Genomic DNA, 6,266 nt, shown 5'->3' with positions numbered 1-6,266 from the left:
GATGCTGCTAGCGCCGGGGCGCCTTCGCACCCCACTTTGCCCCGCAGCCGGGGCCGGAACTTTCGGGTTTTGCACCCGGAATGTGTCACGGATTTGAACCGGCCGGGGACCCGCGGGCGTCAGCCGGGGCGGGCCGGTACCGGCAGCTCGGCGTCCGGTACCCGTGGCTCTGCTGGGGTGGGGTGGGCTGGGCTGGGCTAGGATAGGATAGGATAGGATAGGATAGGATAGGATAGGATAGGATAGGATAGGATAGGGATAGGATGGGATGGGATGGGATGGGATGGGATGGGATGGGATGGGATGGGATGGGATGGGATGGGATGGGATGGGATGGGATGGGATGGACTGACTCAGTGGCTGTTGCCAGTGACAAACTGTGTCCCAGTGGATCGCCTGGAAGAGAGGCAATGGCTGCACTGCCCCGAGCACTCCCCAGAGCCCCCAGTCCGGAACCCCAACCAGGTTTGCCCCCATTGTGCTGCTGCAAGATGGGCGAAGGCTGTTGCACAACGCGCTCTGCGAGGCCTGGGCAAAGCTGAGACTCGCTGTAATAGTTAATGGATCAGAAACTGGGACCAAGCCATGAGCTGGGGGGGTGGCCATGGCTGGTGGGAGCGGAGCTGGGGTGCAGCAGCCATGGGGTCTCTCCACCCAGAACACCCCACAAACACAGGCAGAGCTGGAGGCAGCAGTGGTGTGACCTCCCCCCCGCGCACTGGCACGGGGCAAACCAAGCATCAGACACAGCTCTGGAAATCAAATGTGCTCACAGCCCCTGAAAATCTGTCATTATCTGCAGCCCAGGATTTTTTCCCGGCGGTGTTTACACAGCAGACAAGGTCGGCAGTGTCTGCTCTGGAGGAGCCCGTGGCATCTCCGGCCTGAGGAGAGGAGCTTTTTCTATTCCGGTTCCCTATCTGGTGACTATTCCCGCTTTGCACGTGACTCGGCTTTGCCTGGAGCGAGATAAGCAGATAGCTGGCAAAGCCAGCCCAGGCATCTGAGCGATGCCATCATCTTCTGAAATAACTCCAGGGGTGCCCAGCAACGTGGTGGCGTTTGAAATCCGTGCAGCGCGCACGTTACTGGAGGGGTAGGGCTCCCAGGAGGTGCACGGCGAGGCAGCCGCTTGGGAACGGGCCACGCGGAGCTGAGGACGCCTGTGCCGGTGGTGGGCGAGGGTGGGCTGGGAAGCATCTTGCTGGTGGAGACGATCGGAGGTAGAAGCACAGAGCGGGGAGCCATCGCTGCGGCAGCGCTGGGGAGGAGAAGCAGCCGGTGGTGTTTATCCAGGCCAGGCAGGGATCTGCTGCTGCTCGGGATAAGGGCTGGGAGCCAATGGCAGGAGGTAAACAGGGAAGGATTAGATACCCCCTGCCTGGAGAGGGGCTGGAGGTGGCATCTGGATGCCACAGCCAAGGGTGTCCCCAGTGATAAGAGCGGAGTGGGAGCCACGTGGGGCGGGTTAGGGCAGATCAGGGGCTGGCAGGCACCGGCCCTGCCCTGCCCTGGGGCTGTGCAGAACAGCGTAAAGGCGGGCAGCGCATGTCTGCACCCGTGAGGAAAGAGGGAATTGGGAGCATGTTGTCTTAAGCATTAGTGTTAATGAAATCTTCACAATCATTCAGTCAACAGTAATTGCTTACAGAGGAATAATTTGCAGGGCTCATAAATAACTGCGGTTAGACTGCAAATTTAGCGTATCAAAAGTAAGCGGTAGGTGTCTGACACGCTCAGGTTTATCTGCTTTGTGGATGAATCCTGAACGTGTAATAAATTTTGTGTATTCAACAGAAAAGCACCTGGGCGTTTTCTCTTAGACTGTGAATCCAGATAAATTAGCAGTGACAGAAGTACCCGGTGTTCGAGGCAGCGCTGCCACAGCACCACTAGCTCCTGCATCCCACCATCTCAGCCCAGACCGCTCTGCTCTCCTGGCAGGCTCTGTGCCTGCTCCCCAGGTTGCAAACCCCACTCGGCATCCAACATGAGGCACGGGGATGGTGAAAACCACAGGGAATGGGTGGCCGGTAAATGGCTCGGGCAGTCATCGAGCGGTAGAGGAGGGACCAGTCCTGGTTCTCCCAAATGACCCCTCTGAAAGCGGCCAGCACGGTTCGCTGCAGCATTCTAACACATGCTTCCAGCTCTTAGATGAAGAGCAGCGTGTGGGAAACGAGGTCAGAGAGATTCCTGTAAAGTGAAATCAGATGCTGAGGAGCTGGCAGAGCAAAGGAGGAGTACCACCATCAGAGGGGAAGAGGGAGCCAATCTTCAAAAAGCTGAGAAACCACCTCTTGTGCAAGCATTTTGCTTTGTGCAAACAGATTTTTCTAACCTGGCCTAAACCAGTCAGGCAGGGGCTGGGGGGAGAAGTGGCACTGACAGGCTGCCACCCGTGTGCTGTCACGTCACCGCCTGGCATGGCCGTCACCAGAGCTCCTGCTCTGCTCCGGGCTGGGGTGCTTACTGCCCGCGGCGGCTCTGCTCCCCTCTTCTGCTTGGGCACGGCCCCTCTCAAGGGATCCTCTGCCTTGGTGGGACGACTGCGTCACCCTCCCAGTAGCCGTCTTGAGAGCTGGCAATTGAGAAAACACGCCATAATTTGGAGTTTTCTCATTCTGTGCTGTTTGCGTAGCACTCGTATCACGTGGAAGCTTGCTTATCGGCAGGGCAAAGCAAAATCCCTTTTGTAAGTGTGCTTGTGCAGTGTCCTCCGAGGGCTCCGCGTGTGACAGCGCGGGACGGCCGCGCTTGGCCCGAATCCCCGGGCTGACACCCCGGCCACCTGCCCTGGAGCGGCTGGAGCTGCTGCTGGTGTCCATCAGGGCCACGGCGCACCGGGACAATGGCATCTGGGAAAAAAAATATTTTTGCCAACCTTTGAAAAGGCTCCTGACGGATTCTAGCCTCGCTGCTCTCAGCAGCAGGTACAGGCACGGGACTGAGGATTGCCCAGCACCATGCTCACGTGAAACCGTGTTAATTTACGGGATTCTGAGGTTTTTAGGGGCAGTTGTGGCCATTGCCTCCCAGTTTCTGGTGGTGGTGTGTGAACTTCTCCTCTCCTAAGCAGAGCCTGACAAGCACCTGCGCCGTGGGGCAGCACCACCCCCCATCCTGCTCCCCCGGCCCCTCAGGGCCCCGGGATGTGGGGCATGGCTGCGTCAGAGCTTGGAAAGGCACGGGATCCTGCCGGAGAAGGGCTGGGCTGTCTGATGGCACGCAAGCACCCGGGGAATGGGCTCCAACCCGCCTCTGCCAGAGGTTTCTGGGAAGCGCTGCCCTCCGGGTGGATTTGGCGGTGCCCACCTGGGAACCACCTCACGACCGTTTATTTTATTTTTTTTTTCTTTCCTCCCATCCCGTCTGGATATTTCCGTTTCCATCGGTATGGATGCTGGATATTTCGGTTTCCATCACTAGATGGTGCAGGAGACAGGCGCAGCGCCCGATGAGGCTGGGCTGGGCTGAGCTTGGCTAGCCTGGGCTTGGCTTGGCTGGGCTGGAGCTCGGCCTGCTCCCATGCCCCTGCACCCCAGGCACCCCATGTGCCCCTCTACACCCCATGCACCCCCCATTGACTCTTGCCCTATGCATCCCACCCGCTCCTCTGCACCCCGCCAGAGGCTGGGAAACGCCAACACCTAGGAGCTGGGAGTCTCCGTCCCGAGGACGGATCAGACACCTCCTGGGAGGGCCACGGGTGGCTGGTGGACAGGAGCAGGGACCGGCTGGGCTCCTGGGGTCCCCTCCAGCCTGCTTCCGCAAGGATGGGGCTCAGCATCCCAGGGTGACCCCCCAGCCCCGCCGTTCCATGGTGCCAGCAGCTTGTGTCAGCTCAAAGTCACCCGGCTCCGGGAGGACGGACACCCACTACTCGCCTCCCAGCACCCCTTGGGTTAGGAAGTGAAGAACTATGGTGTTGCTTAAAGAAAAAAAAAAAAAAGAAAAGTTGTTTTCATTAATAAAGCTAAAAGCCTGGAGTGTGCTTGAGCAGCGTCTTTGCGCAGCAAGAGAGCGACCCCGCGCATGTGAACTGCCCGCAGCCCAGGCCCTCCCCGCCAGCTCTCCCTGCGTGAAGGAGCTGTGTTAGGACGACATAAAAATTCAAAATATTTCAGTGTCCCAGAGAGAGAAGTGGCTCTGGGGCTGGGGGAGCTCTGTGGGTGTCTCCTGGCAGCCTGCGCTTTCCCAGGGAGAAACAGAGGCAAAAGAACTTGTCACTAACTGCCCTTCCAGTCGGGAGCAGTTAGTTTGTTTTATTATACATGTGGGGAAGATTTTTTTCCCCTGAAGTAATTAAAATAGCCTCTTTCACACATGAGAAAGGGAGGAGAGGGAACTTTGCCAGAAAGCCTCTTTCCCTCTGCCTCCCCTCCTACGGCACGAGGACTTTTCCCCAAATACAAATGAACCAGCTGAGATTTTTTTTGAGGTCCCTGGGGTAGCCACCCAGTAACAAAAGCAAAGTTAAACAACTCCAAACAAAAGCAGCAGCAGAAAGGGGGCGTGGCGGTGGAAATAATGCCCGGCTAAGTAGGAAACTTTAATGATGATACATGGAAAAAGTTAAACAATTGGAACTTGCATCAGTTGGGCCCCGCTCCCACCTCATTTAGTGAATAAACGGGGCCCTCCATCGTGTTTGATCTCACGCGTGGTTTTTTCCAAAGCAGCGAGGGGTTTGGGCGGCTGCCACAGGGACAGCAGGGGTCCCGGGGGGACCCTGGGGATGCCCAGGCGCCCAGCGTCCCCCCCCTCCGTCTCGCAGCCGGGGGTCGCCCTGCAGAGCTCGTGCCCAGGGCAGGGGGGCCGGGGCCCCGGTGACTCCAACACAAACAGATCCGGCACACGCCTGCGTTTGAGGGGAATGGAAAATCACCGGCTGGGGAGTCAGGCATGTTAATTATTTGGATATGTGCACTAATTAGCCATGGAGTTACACGGACCCCAACTATATGAAAATCGTTCATGCCACACGCAGATCCTCTGAGGTTTTGTCTTTTAAAATATTTTAGGTGAATATAAGCAGCTTTCCAAATAAAACCTTTGGGGTTAAATATCTGTCGGAGGCGCTGAACTCATTGCTCCTGATTCCCCACATCCCAGCGAATCAAACACCAACCATCTATTAAACCAGACCCCTGGAGATTTAGCTACGTAAGCAAACACCCCTCGCCGGCGTAGCCGCAAACTGCTGGCAAGCCTGCCCTCTCCCTCCTGCTCCCGCGCTCCTACCACCCAGCACCTGTCCGGCTCAGCAGGAGGGGGTGGGACAGGGCTTTTTTTTTGGGAGCAGGTTTGCCCCCGCTGGCCTCAGGCAGGGGCAGACACAGGAAAGCTCTGGACCACGGCAGGATGAGCTGGGTCACAGCGGCGGAGAGGAGCCGTTCACGTATCGGGCAGAGGCACGATGGCTCTCCACATCTCCGTGCCCGATGGGACGTGGGGGCACAGGAAGGTCTCAGGAGTTAAAAATACCAACCAAGCCCCTCAAAACACAGGCCAAACCTCAAACAAGGCTCTTGAAGCACAAAGCCACGGGAAGTACAGCTCTCTATCTCCAAGACGCTTTTTAAAGTTTATCCACATCCTCCTTGTCTGCATGCCAAGGGACCCCCACGCACACGGCCACTGCCACGGGACAGGGCAAAGGCCAAGCTCAATAACGTGAGGCACAAAACAGCCAGCACGATTTTATTTTGTATTTCATACAAATGGCTCCCGCCCCGCGCTTTACAGAGTCAAAGAGTATTACCCAGGGACACGGGAGGCTCGCTCACAGCTCCTGCGAACCCCATAACGCGAATGACGTGGCCTGAAGCCGGCAATCAACGCACCCCGGGATGGGGCTGTGTGACATGGCTCCGGCTTTCAGCTCCGTGGGGGGAATCAAATGAGTTGATTACTCCTTAGAAAGAGCATCACGAGATAACCACGTGGAAAGATTGATTTCTGGGAACTTGGTTTCAAATGACAAGAAAAGCCCCGCGCCCAGCACTGGGGACCGGAGCTCGGCCCAGCAACGCGTGAGGTTAGTGGAGGAATGCTGTTCTATGAATTCAGAAGAAATGCTTCTGACCACGGCAGAGTAACGAGCTCCAAGCAGAAGGCCGCAAACCAGGGCAGGATCGCTGCCCACCTGACTACTGATGGTCTCCTCATGATTTACAGTCGTCCCCAGTATTTCCCTCCAGATGGCCCAACCTACTGCGCACGGCCATGCAAATACAAGAAAAACGAGGCTCAGCGCTGTGATA

The sequence above is a fragment of the Chlamydotis macqueenii genome, chromosome 14, assembly GCF_036417535.1.
Source record: "Chlamydotis macqueenii isolate bChlMac1 chromosome 14, bChlMac1.mat, whole genome shotgun sequence".
Classification (NCBI taxonomy): Eukaryota; Metazoa; Chordata; class Aves; order Otidiformes; family Otididae; genus Chlamydotis; species Chlamydotis macqueenii.
Note: the sequence above shows the minus strand (reverse complement) of the source record.